Below are 16,393 nucleotides of genomic sequence, written 5' to 3' on the forward strand. Positions count from 1 at the left end.
AGGTTCGGAGAGGTTTAGTAACTGGCTAAGGGACACAGCCAGGAAGTGGCAGCTTTGGAGCTGTCTTATTGTTTAGAAGGCATCTGTGGCTCTTTCCTGGGGCATTTATACAGCACGGAAGACGCACAGGTGCTCAGACAATGACAAATCCCTGGGATAAGGGCAGTGACAGAGGGAAGAGAAAGTGGGAACTGATGGTGGAGAGCTTGCCACGTGGACCAGGGCGGGAAAGGCACTGGGAACAGCATGTGCCAGGTAAGGAGGCCTGAAACCACGGGGATTTCCAGGGAACCACAGCTCTCTACCTATCACCCGGCAGCTGCTGTTGCAGTGAAATGAGACACAGGCTTGTCGGATGAGACAACACTAACATCGCTTTTACTTTCTTATAGAGGGAAGGTCTAGCTGTTGAATCATCAGCTCTTCCACTGTGCTGAATATACTCCCCTCCCTCAACTACAGTCAAACCCATCAACTCTTTTTACCCTCTTTACCCTGAAATAAGCCGCATTTCCTGAAAGCCGGGATTTCTGGAAGCATGAAAGCTTTGCCAAGAGGTGGAGAACAGCCCTCCGGCTCTGTCTTCGGCTTGTCCTGCTTGGCCACCTTCCCGCCCTCCAGGCTGTGTCTGTCCTTCCAGCCATCCATCCTGGCCCCTGGGCAGGTCAGGGCAGAGCCTTCCCTGGCCCGCCTTGGGGTCTCTCTCCAGAGACTAGTGATGAATGTGTGGAAGGATTAGCCCGACTTTTCCGGGCCCTGGTGGTGCCAGGAGCAAGCACATTCCAGGAAGGCCTGAGCTGATGGATGCCTTGGTGGGGGGAAGGGGCGGTTTTGGGAGAGGAGAGGCCCTAGCGTTTGGGAGGGGGATTCCTAACATTCCTAGGGCTGGGAGGCCCCGCAGTGCCTGCAGTGGTGATGGACAGACAGCTGAGAGAGCAGGCCCCGACCAGGCTGGGAGCTGGGGTAGGGGAGGCACCTTGATCTGCACCTCCTGCCCCCTCCCCACCCCAGCCCCCTGGAATGTTATCTTTCCTCTAATCACTTGCAGGCAGGGAAGAATGAGGTGGGGGCACCTGCCTACTGTGCCCCCTCAGAGGAAGCTTTGTCTCCTTCTGTCTCAGGGGGTGGTGTGGGGGCCGAGGGGTCCAGGGAGGCTTGCAGTGTGGCATGTCAGGGCTGGACGGGAGGACGCTGGCCCCCTGCACCTAGCCACGTGCATTGTGGATGAGACTCAGCAGGGGGAAGGGTGTCCAGTCTCACTGGTCCCCGCTGCGAAGGCTCCGAGGCCTTGCCCACCCTCTTTATTTCGGCTTCAGGGCACATAACAGAGAGTTCGAGGCAAAGTCATGACTGGAACCCAGGACTTCTGATTGTTTATCTCATGATCAAACATCCCAGCCGATACTTCTCTCCCCGGGCCTCAGTTTCCCCAGCTGCAGAAGCAAGTGGGTTGGACACAAGGGTCTTTGAAGACTGCTCTGTTTCTGATGTCCGTGGCCCTCTAAGAACCCCATTAGTCACTTGGGCTGCTGTTGGTGCGTGGCCATTGGGTGCGGAAAGAATGAGAGTTAGTTTAGTTTAGCCATCTCATCCTCTTTCTCCAAAGAGGTCTTCAAAAAGCCTTGGAGGGAAGGGAGCCCTTGAAGTCTACTTCATGGGAACCCGAGCTCCTGAGGCAGCCAGCAAAGCAGGAAAGCATGGATTCCTAGTTCCACAGCTCATCAGCGGTGGGACCTCTGGCAAGCCTCAGTCTCCAAGAGCCTGGGATTCCTAAGCTGCAAACGGGTTAGTAACAGCGCCCCCTCCTGGCTGCTGTAAGGCTGGAGAAGTTTCTCCCCAGGCTCCTCCTCTGGGCTGCCCCCTGGTTCGACCACCCCTGCCCACTCTTGCTTTTGTCTGATGCCAGCTGAGCCCTCACAGGGGTCTCTGAAGAGCTTTCCAGACAAGGCAGTCAGGTGGCTTGGAGTTCCCAAGACAGCATGGAGTTCTGCACTCTGTGGTGTTTCTTTTCTACAACACTTTGTTTATTATTATATGCAACGTCATTCGTATGTATTTTAATACTTGTCACAGAGAAAGCTTTTGCAAATTAGAGGTGAACACTAGATTCTTGTGGTATTTTACCTGCCCTGGACTAGGCCCCTGGAGTGCCTTGCTCTAAGCCAAGCCGGCTACTCTCGTTTCTCACTTAACCCTCTTGACAGTCCCCCAAAAGCAGGTATTTCTCCCCATCTGATGGATGAAGAAACTGAGGCTGAGGGAGAATTGAACTCACGCAAAGTCACATAACTAGTCTGAGGCTGAGCGGAGATTTCTGATGCAGTAGCTGGGTGAGGCTGCATGTTTGCTGTTTTAATGCAGAGGATAATGCCCAGCTGCACTTCAAATGCCATCCGTGACTTGGACAAGCAAGAACTGTCACCTCGTGGGTACAACATGATTTCCTTACAGACAATTGCCCTGGACATATAAGTTGCTTTTAAATGTTTAATAGTCTAGACAATGCTGGCACGATCATTTTCATACATCCGTTCATAACACGTGCAAAATGCCTACTGCGTGCTAAGCACTGTGTTGGCTGAATACTCCAGGCTAAGGCCCTTCTGAAAATGGCCAGGCAGGAGGGAACCAAAAAACTAGGCCGTGCCTGTACCAGGCTGTTATATTTGGGTCCATCCCTGACTGGCCCACCCCTCCAATGTGCCTGAAACCATGCTGTGCACACTTTGCTGTTCTGGAAGTATTCATAATGCTTCAGAAACATAAGCAAGGCAGCAGTGCTTACAATCCAGAGAGCCCAGGGCAGCCTGACTCTACTTTTCTGCAAACAGGGAGCTAAAGGCTGCATCTAGTTAGGGGTAGCGACCCTGGAATATTAGCTGGAAAAACCAATGGAGATTCTTGGCGTTGTCCCCTATCAGAGCTTCCTGAAGGCCTTCAAAGGAGCAGCACGCTGGGTGGACAGTACTATACCCATGATCTCATCTCCTTTGCTGTCGTCCTTTTTCTGGTCCAGTCAAACAAAAACAAAACATTTGCCAACATTATCCTTGGGGGCTGTTGTACATTAAGAGGAGCAATTGTGAGGAAATCTAAAATTAGCCCAACATTAATCAGGACCTGTCACCAAAGTAGATGACTGAGTTTCCAATTCCACATGTCATACTCTTGGAGACAGAGCTCAGTGACTTTGAGGAAGCCCAGCGCTGGGGCGTTGTATGGCGGCTGCAGTGGTGTAAAGTGTACTCGCTGCAGAATCAGGCAGGCCTGCATTTGACTACGGGCTGTGACCCTTGCTAGCTTCAGATCCAAGGATGGCCTTCTTAACCGCTGTAAGCCTCAGTTTCTTCATGTGAAAGGAGAGGCTGAAAGCACCCGCAGCATTGTTGTGACAGTTTGATAAGATAATATATGTAAAGGTTGACAGAGTATAGCCCCTGGCACAATGTTCCTTTTAAAATACTGTTTTCCTTCCCTACCAAGGGTGTAGTTCCTTAAACCAGCTCAAAGGAGCAGCCGGAGCAGCCCTGAAAAGAGCTGTCCCTGCTTGGGAACCATCAATCACCTCTCCCTTTTCAAAGTGCCGCAGACTCTCAAAGAGGAGACAGACCTTCCATGTTGTTTACTCCCACTTCAGTGCGAAGTTGGAACTCCATCATCCCTTCCACTCTGTTCTTCTGCTTACATACCCCTTGCTGATGGGAGGCTCACTACTTCTTGTTCATTCTATTTTTTAATGGCTACTAAACTCTTCTCTGTTTTGAACCAGAATATACCTGTTTATAGCTTTTGCTCTTGGACGTGCTCACGAGTGTAGGCCCTGCCTGCCTCCAGCCTACTGCTCTGCATATTCCAGGGCTGGGGCCCCATAACCTTTTCCGGGGAGCCCCAGCCAGACCCAGCATCCAAGACGAGGCCTGACTGAAGGGAGGAGGGATTGATGGGATTCCAACCTGGCACCCTAAGCTGGGAGCTAGCCACAGTCTTGTGCCCCAGTCCCGTATTTTCTCAGCTGTGGGACTCAGGCTTCACCTTACCTGACTTATTCAATCCAGCAAACATGACTGAGGCTACCTCCTTTACACTGGGCACTGGGGATGCAAATTGCTAACAGTTATCCCATGCCTCCCTGTGTCCCAAGACATGCCAGTGACACTATGGGACAGTGACAGCTCACAACATGGGCAGACTTGGGCTCAAATTCTAGCTTTACAATTTCCTGGGTGTGATTTTGAACAAATGCTTTGACCTTTTGGAGATTCTGTACCTTCTGCTCTTTAACTGGAGATTGGATTAAATAATTTTAAGGAGCTCATTCATTTAAAACACTGGGGAATATATTCTAGCTAGAGATGTGTGTTGGGGGTGGGGGATGAAGGAAAATGAGTTGTCACCTTTAAAAGGTCACTAGACTATTGCATTTGGCTACTGCAAGAGCTGAGTGAGGGCGGGACAGCTGGACAGCTGCCCAGGGCACTAATCTAGAAGGGGCTCAAAAAGGAGAAATGCAATCAAATGGAGATACTTGTATTTACCAGGACACCTCTCAGAGGGACTACAGAGTAAAGGGATCCATGAGAAGCCATTTAGGATGAAAGTGTGGAGGGGAGATCTCTAAGAGATACACTCTAACAAACCGTCATTTTGGAGGAGTGGGTCTGGTGAACTGCAGGACTTTTGTTTTGAACAGTAATGCAAGTTAAGGCCAGAGTGGAACTGTTAGGTTCAATGGATGAGAGCCATGGAAATCCCTGGAGCACTTTCTCTGCCCTTCCTGGATGCATTGCTCAGTAACTTCCTCTTTAAGTAAAATGTGGCATATATTTAAAGACAATTGGTTTGAAAAGGCAGGATATTGATGAGCCCTTTGACAGTAGCCTGCCCAGGGCACCTAAGTAGCTAGATATGGCCTTTCTGCTGCAAAAGAAGGGTGGTCTCATAACATTCCCTGGTGAAACACAGCCCAACAGAGAGAATTCTAGATTTTTTCTCTTGTTTCTATCTCTTCATCTCAGGTGGCCTTTGCTGATTCCTGGTTCTTGATTTCCTCCTTGATGCACCTGCCCTGAAGTGTTCAATCTCTGTGTAGGTTCTCCTGTTCACAGCCCAGCCTCTCTGATCCAATTCTGAATTCATTTCTCTCTTGTGCATGTCTAGGGCAGCTAATAATTCCCACTTCTACCTAGCCGGTATAGTAATTTGCACAATGGAAACTTATCAGCACTCTGCTCATGGGAGGATCAGGTATAGGAACTTCCTAACACTTGGGCACAGTCATCACCCTGGAAGCAAGCAGAAAATGCACCTGGGTAAGACACAAAGTAGCTTTCAGCAAGCACATGCATGTTTCATGCAGCAGACAGGCACCAACTCTGGTCTTTCTTGTTAGAGTTTGGTGGCATAGAATTCTGTGTGAAGGGAAAATTACTGACTTAATCAGGTTGAGTATCTGGTTTGTTCTAGGAAACATAATTTCTTCCCCTTGTTAGTGTAAATAGTGGCTTAGTAGCAACTGGGGATGGATTGAGCAATGGAACTGAGAAGCAGTAGCTTGGGGAGAGAGGAGATGGTAAAAATAAAAACAGAATTGTTACTGGCAAAGCAAATTGGGGCCATTTGGTGCAGGGGCAACTGGCCTGTACAATGTGATGTTTACATGAATATATTAAAGTCTGTTTAAAGTCATGGATGTTCCATGCAGTTTGTTAAGGAAGGCAGCAGTGCTTACAATCCATTTTGTATTACCAAGCCTAGTGGCTAAATTTATAAAGCCTAGTGCTTCATATGGAAAATGTCAGTAATCTGGAGGACTGGCTTATGTGGAAAGGTTTGCTCTCCTCACTCACTGGAGGAAGTGGCTGTAGAAATGTTTTCTCTGGACTCAAAAAGGGGCAGCAGTTGGGGGAGGTCCCTGGACCTTCTACTAAAGTTTTCAGTGAACCTAAGAAAATCAAGTCTATTAAAATCAAAAGGTGATATGGGATTAACACATTTTGTTTAATGTTTCTACTTCTAACATTGAATCAAGGAGCATAACTTTCAACTTCCAGTGGGTGTAGAATCCACCCCTTTCTAAACGTCCATTTCCTTAACTGTAAAATGAGGACAAAACCCTCCCCTGCCTCACAGGCCCGCAGTGGAAATCAAACGAGCTGTGGTTTCTACAGTACTGGCACAGTGGCTGCACACAGAGAGCACTCAGGACTGGGAGGCCATCATTTTTGCAATCATTCTTTTGACCTGAAGGAAAAAAAATCAATTTCAAGTAACCCTGACTGCTTTTTGGATAGCACCAAGGGACTAAGACTTGATGTAGGATAGAAAAGAAGATCATTTTGAGACATCAAATCTCCACCCTCAGAAGAAGTGAGCTGGTTACCTCTTGTTCTAAATCTCCCCAGCTGTGAAGGTTACCTCTCCATCCCCTTTCCCACCAAGGCACCTTCCTCTGTTCCCTACACCCTGAGGCACCAGGAGCATCTGATCTTTGGTGAGTGAGAAAATGGGCTGTCCCCTGAGTTAGGAAGTCCTTACGATGGGCAGGAGATGATTGTTCCTTCAGTCTAAGTGCTTGTAGCACGCAGTAACACTGTAGGGTGGCAAGCAGCCGTGCTTCTTGGCTTCTCCGTATTCATCACCCAAAAGTCCCCTGCCCACGTTCAGGCAGCACAGCAAGCTGTGAACTTCAGGAGGCAGCGCTCATGTCTCCTTCCTTTGCATACCCGGAAGACGTGCAAGAGAGGCCGTGGACAGATACAGGAGGACGGGGCAGGCAGGCCTAGCTTCCTTGATTCTCAGCTTGCTGATGGGAAAAATTGAGTTGATTAAATCTCTGCCCTGAGAGTCTCCCAGAGTGGCCAAGAGCCTCAAGTGGGATATCTGGTTTGAAAACACTTTCGAAATCTCCAACTTTGAGAAAGCTGCTGACTGCAGTTCAATCTGAGAAGGAGAAAGGCCATGATGGGTGCTGAGTGCCTCACCATTGCAGGGTGCTGGGTGCCTTGCCATTGTAGATACTGGTTGCCTCGCCATCATAAGGGTGCTTCATCATCATAGATTGCTGGGTGCCTTAGCATCCTAGAGTGCTGGCTGCCTCACCACTCTAGGGTGTTGGGTGCCTTGCCATCACCATCCTAGAGTGCTGGGTGCCTTCTCATTGCAGGGTGCTAAGTGCCTTGACATCCTAGGGTGCTGGGTGCCTCGCCATCCTAGGTTGCTCCTGTCTCACCACTGCCATTGTAGGGCACTGGATGCCTCGTCATTGTAAGGTGCTGGGTGCCTGGCCATTGTAGGGTTCTGGGTGTCTCACCATCGCCATTGTAGGGTGCTGGGTGTCTCATCATTGTAGGGTGTCGCTGTCTGCTACTCCTTCCTCTTTTTGGGCATGGCTCTTTTAGTCCGAGCTCTTGTCCACATGCTCCTTGAGTCCCCATTGGGCCAGCCTGCCCAGCTTGCTGCCTTGGAGGCCATGTTGGAGGACTCCTGGGTTCTCCTTGTGAGTTAGTGCTGAGGTGACTTGGACCGGGTCCCATGGCCTAAGAATAGGTGGTATTATTAGGGCTTGACCAGGGCCTCTGGGCTCCCAGACTGGCCTCCACCACTCAGATCCAGCCCTCACAGCCCAAAGACCATCTTTCCATGCCTCCAGCTCACAACGCCATGAGTGCATTAATGAACCGTTTTATTTCCTGATACGCAGCAGAGGGAGCGTCTACAGGACACCTTCCAAAAAAAATGTTTTTACTCTCCAGCTGCAAAATACACAACATCCATTCTTGTCATCTTTGAATCTCTGGCAACAACTCAACACATTCTTATTTAGAACAATGTAACAATCTGACTTCTGTTTGGGGCCCCTGAGTTCTTTTGTCCCTTCCAGCAAAGTGTGAATATGTGTTTCCTGGCCATAGGACAACAGCTCCTGACAATGTAGGAATAATAACAAACAGGAGCCTGAGGCAGGTGGGGTGGAGGCATCATAACCCCAGCTCCTTGCAAATCTGGCATCCAGGTTCCAAGGAGGATCAAAAATCAGGAGCTGTCAACAACTGCCTGGTAACCCTGGATCGACACCACTTTCTAGTTGTTTGCGATCAAGGATGGTGTGATTCCAGAGGCTATCGCTGGCCAGCTCCCATCTTCCTCACTCCCTCTGATTCGTTATGTCACTTTGGCTTAAGTCACTTGCCTTCTCTAGACCTCAGTTTTCTTATACATAAAATGAATGGATACAAATAAAGAAGTAGCACAAAGGAGGGGGTACTAACCTATTTTGGACATCTTTACCACCACTTGGAAAATGCTGGCACATTGTAGATTTCAGCAGACTTTCACTGAATGAATGAAGGAATGAATGAGGGACATCTTTGAAGAGAATAACACACTGAAGCTGTATTTGAGGTTCAAAGTGGGTGGTGAGTGCTCAGGCAGAGGGGTTGCCTTCTGCAAAGCCTGATGACCTGCAGCAGCAGAGAAAACTTTCAGCAATGACTGTGCTTCCAGATGGCTGGAGCATAAGGTGTGAGGTAGGGGTAATGAAAAATAAAGCTGGAGATGCCAGCAGGAGCTGGATCATGGGAGGACTTAGATGCTTTGCTGAGAAGCTTGGACTTGGCCCTGAACAAGATAGAAGTCACCAGAAGCTCTCCAAGGATTTCAGTCCACCCAATAATAATAATAATAACAACAAAAACAACAAGAGTACTAGTTATATTTGCTAAACATTTGGGTGCTCTGCTCTCGTGAACGAAATGAGTGCCCTTATAAAAGGCGCCTGAAGGAGCTGCCTGACCCGTTTGCCCTTCAGCTACCTGAGGACACAGAGAGGATGCCTTCTATGAAGAACATGTTTCTAACCAGACGTTGAAACTGCTGGCACTGCAATCTTGGACTTTCCAGCTTTCGGAACTGTGAGCAATGAACTTCTACTGTTTAGAAATTACCCAGTCTAAGGCATTGTTGTCATAGCAGCCAAAAGGAACCAAGACAGTTGCAAAGACATCTCTTGAGGTTTACTGCTTGCCAAAGCTGCTTCTTGGGCTGTGTTCCTGCTGAGAGTTCAGGAAGTCTTCCCTTTTTGAATTTCCTCTTTCCCCTTAGCACCCAGTTCTGCCTAGTGTGTAGTTTTTGGTGATGGAGGTGAGGAGTGAAATTTGTTCTTGGAATGGACTCCCTACTTTGCTGCAGCCTCAACTGGTAATCTAATAGAGAAGATGGCACAGTGACTGTCCCAGTGAAGGGGAGCAGTCACTCCAAACTTACCAGCTCTACTTTCTAAATACTTTCAGACTCTACCTGCATCACACCCCCTCCAGTACTCCCCCAGGCCAAAGCTGTCATCCACTCTCTGAGTAGCTGCAGGCCTCCTAACCCCTTCCCTGCTTACAGCGCCACCCTATCCCATCCCATTCACCCATCACCCCCACCTGTTTGCCACACAATAGCCTTTAGAGATGCTTTTAGAAAATAACTCGTTTCTCCAAAGAAGATACACAAGTGGCCAAAGAGCACGTGAAAAATGTTCGACATCATTAGTCGTCAGGAAAACGCAAACCAGAAACAGTAATAAGCAGCCACTTTACACCCATGAAGATGGCGATGATGATAACAAGAATTATCTAAACGACGAGAAATGAAAAATAACGAGTGTTGTTAAGGATATGGAGCAACTGGAATCCTCATACACTGCTGGGGGGTACATAAAATGGTGAAGCTACTAGGAAAAATAGTTTGTTAGTTCCTCAAAATTTACACATAGAATTGCCATATGACCCAGCAATCCCGCTACGAGACTTATATCCAGAAGAATTGAAAATAGGAGAACAAATATTTTACATGAATGTTCAGAGCAGCTCTATTCACTACAGCCAAGAGGTGGAAACAAGCTGAATGTCCATCAAGGGGTAGATGGATAAACAAACTGTGGTAAATATACACAAACACACAGTGAATGTGCAATGAAGAATGATTCAGTCGTGAAAAGGATTGAAGTGCCAACACATGCCACCATGTAGGTGAAGGAGGCACGCAAGTCTAAGTGAAAGAAGCTAGAAACAAAGGTCACAGATTGTGTGATTCCATTGATAGGAACTATCCAGAGTAGGTAAATCCACAAAAGCACGTTGGTGGTCGCCAGGGACTGGTGGGGGTGTGGGGAGTGCGGAATGACAGCTTGGTATATTAGTGTATAGGATGGGGTTTTATTCTAGGGTGATGAAAATGTTCTGGAAGATAAGATAGAGGTGGTGATTGTGCAACATCGAGAATGAATAAAATTCTGTGGAATTGTTCACTTTTTAGTGGTTAATTTTATCCTAGGTGAATTTCACCCCAACTTTTTTTAAATGGACAAAAAGTAGTGAGAAGGTTTGCAGAGAAAAGAGGGAGGACGCTAATGGCTATAAATGTGAATCAGATGATCATAACATTTGGTCAAAATGCGGCTCATGTCCCATTGACTTAGAACAAAGCCAAACCTCGTGATGGCCTGTAAAGCCCTTCTCTGTCAGGTCCCCGCATCTGCTCTGAGCTCTTGTTCGGCGGCTCTTCTCTTTCAGTCAACTGCATTCCAGCCACCTGTCTGCTTCCTGTCCCAAGATAAAAGCGCATTCCAGCCCCAGGGCCTTTGCACTGGTTGCCCCTCTGCCTGAAACACCATTTTCCCATCTAGCTGCCCAGCCTGCTCCCTCGCTTCATGCAGGTCTCTGCTCAAGCATAGCCCTTGTCTCGGAAGCTTTCTCTGAACACCTCATGTGAAATAGCATCTCCCCTGTCATTTTGCAGCCTGTCCCTGCCTTGTCTTCTTAATACCCATCCTAGTGTATATCTATGTGTGGTGCCTATTTCTCTCCATAAAGTTATGTTACAGAGTAAGAATGTGGTCTGCATTTCTCACTGCTGTATCCTCAGCCCAACAGTTCCTGTACTTGGGAGACATTCATAAATTTGTGTTGAACTGAAAAACTATATTATTCTGATGACCCAGGGTGGAACCTCTCATTAAGGTAAGTGCCCTGTTTGTTGTAAGTGAAAAACAAGATATGTGCTTTGGGACCGTCTTTTTCTGAAGTTGTTCACAGAGGAGATGGCACGATCTTGTGGTGTCATGAGGATGAAGTGAGGTAGCTCGTGCCAAACACCCAGGAATGTGGCTGGCACCTAAGTCAGCCTGGGAAGGAGTGATGATGTGGGAGGCCGGAGCCTGGTGGCTTTTTGGAGAAGATTCTCAGGATGGAAGGCTCATTGAAGGATGCCTCAGAGGCCTGGATTCCCGCCCTTTTCTTAGCTTTTCTTAGCTTTGGGCCCCACTCATCTTCACAGTGGAGGCAGGCGTGTTATGAGCTGAATTGTGCACACCCCCAAATTTGTACATTGAAGCCCTAACCCCAGTACCTCACAGCATGACTATATTTGGAGACAGAGCCTTTAAGGAGGTAACGAAGTTAAAATAAGGTTATTAGGATGGCCCTAAGGCAGTAGGACTGGTATTCTTCTAAGAAAAGGAAACGTGGACACCAGAGACAGCAGAGATAGAAATGCAGAGAGGAAAGAGCACATGAGGACACAGTGGGAAGGAGGCCACCCATAAGCCCAGGAGAGAGACTTCAGGAGAAACCACCTCTGCTAACACCTGACCTTGCACTTCCAGCCTCCAGAACCGGCAAAAATTAATTTCTGCTCCTTAAGCCACCCAGCCTGTGGTATTTTGTAATGGCAGCCTGAGCTGGCAAAGACACAGGGTTGGATAACAGGGTCTCAAGGCCTCCTTTGGTTTAACCTTCAAAGACTTCACCGTCGCCCCCTGTGGGATGAGCCCCTAGCTCTGCTCTTGCTGGCTATGGGATTTGGGCCCATTTCTCAACATCCCAGATCTTAGCAGTCCTCATCTGACAACGAGGTGGGAGCTCAGTGTGCCCAGGTAGAGACCAAGGTCAAGTGTGGCCGCACAGGTCAGGTGCCCGGCATGGCACAGGCCCGGTGGGGCCCCACCAGCCCATGGTGTCGCTTCACACAGATGACTCAGTCTCTTGTGTACAGCATCCTCATCTGTGTGGCAGATATTTTAAGGATTAAGTGAGGGGCTCTGGCTGGCAAGAGGTAAGTGCCTGATACATTTTGGCTATTAACAGTAGCAACATTCTGGTCCTTCTGCAGAAATTCAGTAGGAATGGCTATTGAGTCTCAGTATGACGTTTAATATCATGATAGCTCTTTTGTGAGTACTTATTTTGTTCTAACACTTTACATGAAGTACCATTTATGGTAAAATAAATAAGTAAATAAAAAACAACAGGAAACACTTCTTTTTTGTTAAGATATAGATATCTGTGTGTATATATGACTTTTAAATTAATTATCTTTTAGTAAACACTGTATTCTGTGCAGAAGTTAATTTGGAGACCTGTCATGTATAACTGACCCCCTCAACACATGTGGACCAAGCTGACTGTGCTGCTTCTGAGAATAAGTTTACGATGACTCCAAGTCTTTTGAGATTTCTTGGTGCAGATCATGTCTCCAACCCTGTGGAACTACGTACAACTGGATTTAAACATTGCATTTAAAATAAACAACAGCACACAGATTGTTAAGACAAAGAAACATGACTTGGGGTCTTCATTCTATCCCTCATGTGAACAGAGTTCTCATTTGTGTTTAAAATTTAAAACAGTGAAACTGTGTGAGCTGAGAGGTGTACTATTTTTGTGTGGTAACTGCAATTTCTTTTTTTCTTTTTTCTTTTTCTTTTTTTCTTTTTTTTTTTTTTTTTTTTTTTTGAGACAGGGTCTCACTCTGTTGCCCAGGCTGGAATGCAGTGGTGAAATCTTGGCTCACTGCAACTTCTGCCTCCTGGGCCCCAGTGGTCCTCCTGCCTCAGTCTCTAGAGTACCTGGGAGTACAGGTGCATGCCACCATGCCCAACTAAACTTTTTGTAAGGACAGGGTTTTGCCATGTTGACCAGGTTGGTCTCAAACTCCTGACCTCAAGGAGATTGAGCGATCCGCCAGCCACGGCCTCCTAAAGTCCTGGGATTACAGGCATGGGCCACTGCGCTGGCTCATTTTTTAAATTGTTAATTGCCTACCTTAAGACTAAAGTACTTATTAAGAAAATGTTGCTTGGGTACCCTATTTACTTTGATGTGATTGTTGCCTATTGCATGGTGATATCAAAATACCTTATGTAACCTCTAAGTCTATACAACTACTATGTATCCATGACATTTTTTAAAAATTTTAAAAAAAGAAAACATTGCTTATGCTGAAAATACTTTTGTTGTGTATAGGAGGGGGTGTTAAAAAATAATAAATTCCAGGTGTCAAATACACGAGTTAGGCCACCAAGCAAGAAGAGTAATTTTCAAATGCAAACCAGACCCTGCAACCCCCCTAAGCCTCAGGCTCTGACCCTGACACCTCACATGGATGTTCCCTACCCAAATGCTGCCTCACCCGGGGCCGTGGTAGTTCTCAGGGCAGGCAAAAGTGGAGGACCGGAATCTGCTGGTGGGCTGGTGACGTGGGGGGTTCTCGCCACTGTGACCCCATGGACACAAGGTTCTAACATTAGATCCACCCCTGCCTCGCTGGGCAGCTTCAGACAAACCCTTGCCCATGGGGCCTCGGTTTCCTTTTCTTTACAGCAAGGGCTTAGCCTGGACAGTGTCCAAAGACCCTTTTAAGCCCCGTGACTTGGCCTCTTTCGAGGCCTGATGTTAGTTCAGCCTAGGCTGGCAGAGTTCATTTCTGGAAAGGAAGAAATAAAAATGCAAATTGTTTGTGATTCGAGAGAAAGTTAGACCAGTCTCTTCCTTGTTTGTGGACTTGCCTTTGTCAGCTTCCTCAGCCTGTTCACTGCTTTGGCACCAAAACAGAGCCCTAATTATCTATAGGCAGCAATTGTTTCCTCCCCAGGAAAACACTTCTCTTTCTTTTTTAAACAGAAATTTGTACGGAGTGGAGAGAATGTGCACTTTTCTAACTAAGTAACATGGTTGTAATCGCTGCAATATTAGAAAAACAATTCCCCAATGCACTCCCTGTGAAGTCCCCTGGCCTGCAGGGGTAGAGCTTACAAGAGCAGGGTCAGTCGGGTATTCAGGAAAGAGCTTGATGCTGGAGTCAGACCTCGGTACAAATGCTGGCTTTGTGCCAGTCATTCCCCATTCTGAATTTCATCATCTTTCAGACAGAGATGATGGTTCTTGCTTATCCTAACTACAGAATGCACTGAGCAGCACAGTTCCAAATGCACAGGGCACACTGTTTCAGCTCAGTCAGAGCTTGGAGATTTGGAGCTAAATGATGGAGCCCCCGGACCCCAGGGGTAACTCCTCCTTCTTTCTGCTGGGCTATTGTGGGAGAATTGAGAAGAAGGAGCCCTCACTACAGGAAGAAGGAAGATTTGAGGGGGTGGGTGAGCAAACATTGGTGGGATCTTGGTAAGTAAAGGGCATGGCAGGTAGAAGGACTGCTGTGAGTGAAGGGTTTGGGGAAAGAGGATGCATGGTCTGCTGAGCAGAGCTCGGGCCAGAGAGAGGCGAGAAGCAGGAGATGAGGTTGGAAGGTGTGCTGAGTGGACTGGCTTGGGTGACGAGGTGGAGTGGGGTGGGGGGCGGTGGTCCAAGCAGGAGGAACTGCTTGAGCAAAGGTAAGAGGCAGGGGGTTGGTACACGACCCTGCAACCTGCACAGCCATGATCTGCACTTTAAGTCCTCAGAATGGATTGTCTGTCTCTGTCTGAATTTGTCGAGGGAAACAGAAAGAGGAGGGAAAAAGAATTCTTTTTGCATGTTTCTATGACGTCCTCAGTGCCAGAAGCTGTCACTGAGCTAATGCATTATCTCACCTACTCTTTCAAATAATGTGTAGTTACAACAATTTGCATTTTACAGAAAACAGAAACTTGAAGAGTTAAAGATCAGCCCAAGTTCACATAGATGGAAACAAGGTGAAAAGCAGAACCCAAGCCCTTAGATAACTTGGGAAATGGTCAATCAGTTGGCATCTTTAGCAATCAGACTTTTTAACTGTTAGCAACTAAAGAATGCTGCCAATATGAACAGAAAGGGGTAATGTGATTTGGCGTCGTCCCCATCAAATCTCACCTTGAATTGTAGCTCCCACGATCCCCATGTGTTGTAGGAGGGACCCAGTGGGAGGTAGTGGAATCATGGGGGCAGGTTTTACCTCCACGCTGTCCTCACGATAGTAAGTAAGACTCATGAGAGCTGACGCTTTTGTAAAGGGCAGTTCCTCTGCACACGCTCTCTTGCCTGCCGCCATATAAGACGTGCTTTTGCGCCTCCTTCACTTTATTCCATGATGATAAGTTTCCTGAGTCCTCCCCAGTCATGCTGAATTGTCAGTCAATTAAACCTCTTTCCTTTACAAATTACTCAGTCTCAGGTATGTCTTTATTAGCAGTGTGAAAAAGGACTCATACAGGGGCTGAATTAAAAGGGTGGATCAAGGAGTCCAGGAGGGCTAAGCACTAAGCCTGAGACAAATACCAAATGGCAGGACGGAGCAGGGAGAACAGGAATGCCTCTGCCATTGAACACTAGATGCTTTTACTGGCTCCACTGGTGTGTCCAGCCTTGGATACTGGACTCTGGACATGGCCATGATTACCTGTTAAGTGGCCACTCCTGGCCCAAGAGCTCCAACTGCTGAAGCTGCTGCTTCTCCTCACCCCCTGCCTAGCACGAGGGAGTGGCCTCCCACTCCAAATCACCAGCCCTGGATCAAATTGAGGCATTTGCCACTGATGGGTAGAGCCCAGGATATGAGCTCCTGCTCTGGCCAGAGGCAGGCGGCAACATCATGACAGCTCATTTTCAGCTTGTTCTGTAGGAGGCAGGCAGACGCTGCCTCCCACCAAGACCCAGGGTGGCCAATATCCCATACACAGAGAAGAGGTTCAGATTTTTCTCTTGTCAATGAGAATGACAAGTATTCACTCAACACTTACTAGGTACACACTTTGTGTGAGGCTTGACTATTGGGGTCCCAAAGAGGAAGGAGATGGCCTTTCCATCATGGAATAAGGCCTAATTTCAGAGGCCAGTATGTGCGTTCCAAACCCGCTTTGCCTCATATGATCCTCAAACACCCCATCAAGGGGACCTGGACGGGACTCAGCAGACTTGTGTTACAGATGAAGAAACAGAGGTCCAGCGTGCAGAAGCACCTTGCCCATGGTCATGGAGGTCGTGAATGCAAACTGGCCTTGCATCTGGAGGAATTTGGATTCTAACTCAAATCTTTCTCTGCTGCATGGAGACCAGGGAACTGAGGGAAATAGGCTTTTCTCAGAACCAGCTCTGCCTGTCTGACACTTGATCTGGGCAGGAATGAGCACTGTGTCCCTGGGGAAGGGCCGGTGAATGTC

This window comes from Saimiri boliviensis, chromosome 1, assembly GCF_048565385.1.
Source record: "Saimiri boliviensis isolate mSaiBol1 chromosome 1, mSaiBol1.pri, whole genome shotgun sequence".
NCBI classification, from domain to species: Eukaryota; Metazoa; Chordata; class Mammalia; order Primates; family Cebidae; genus Saimiri; species Saimiri boliviensis.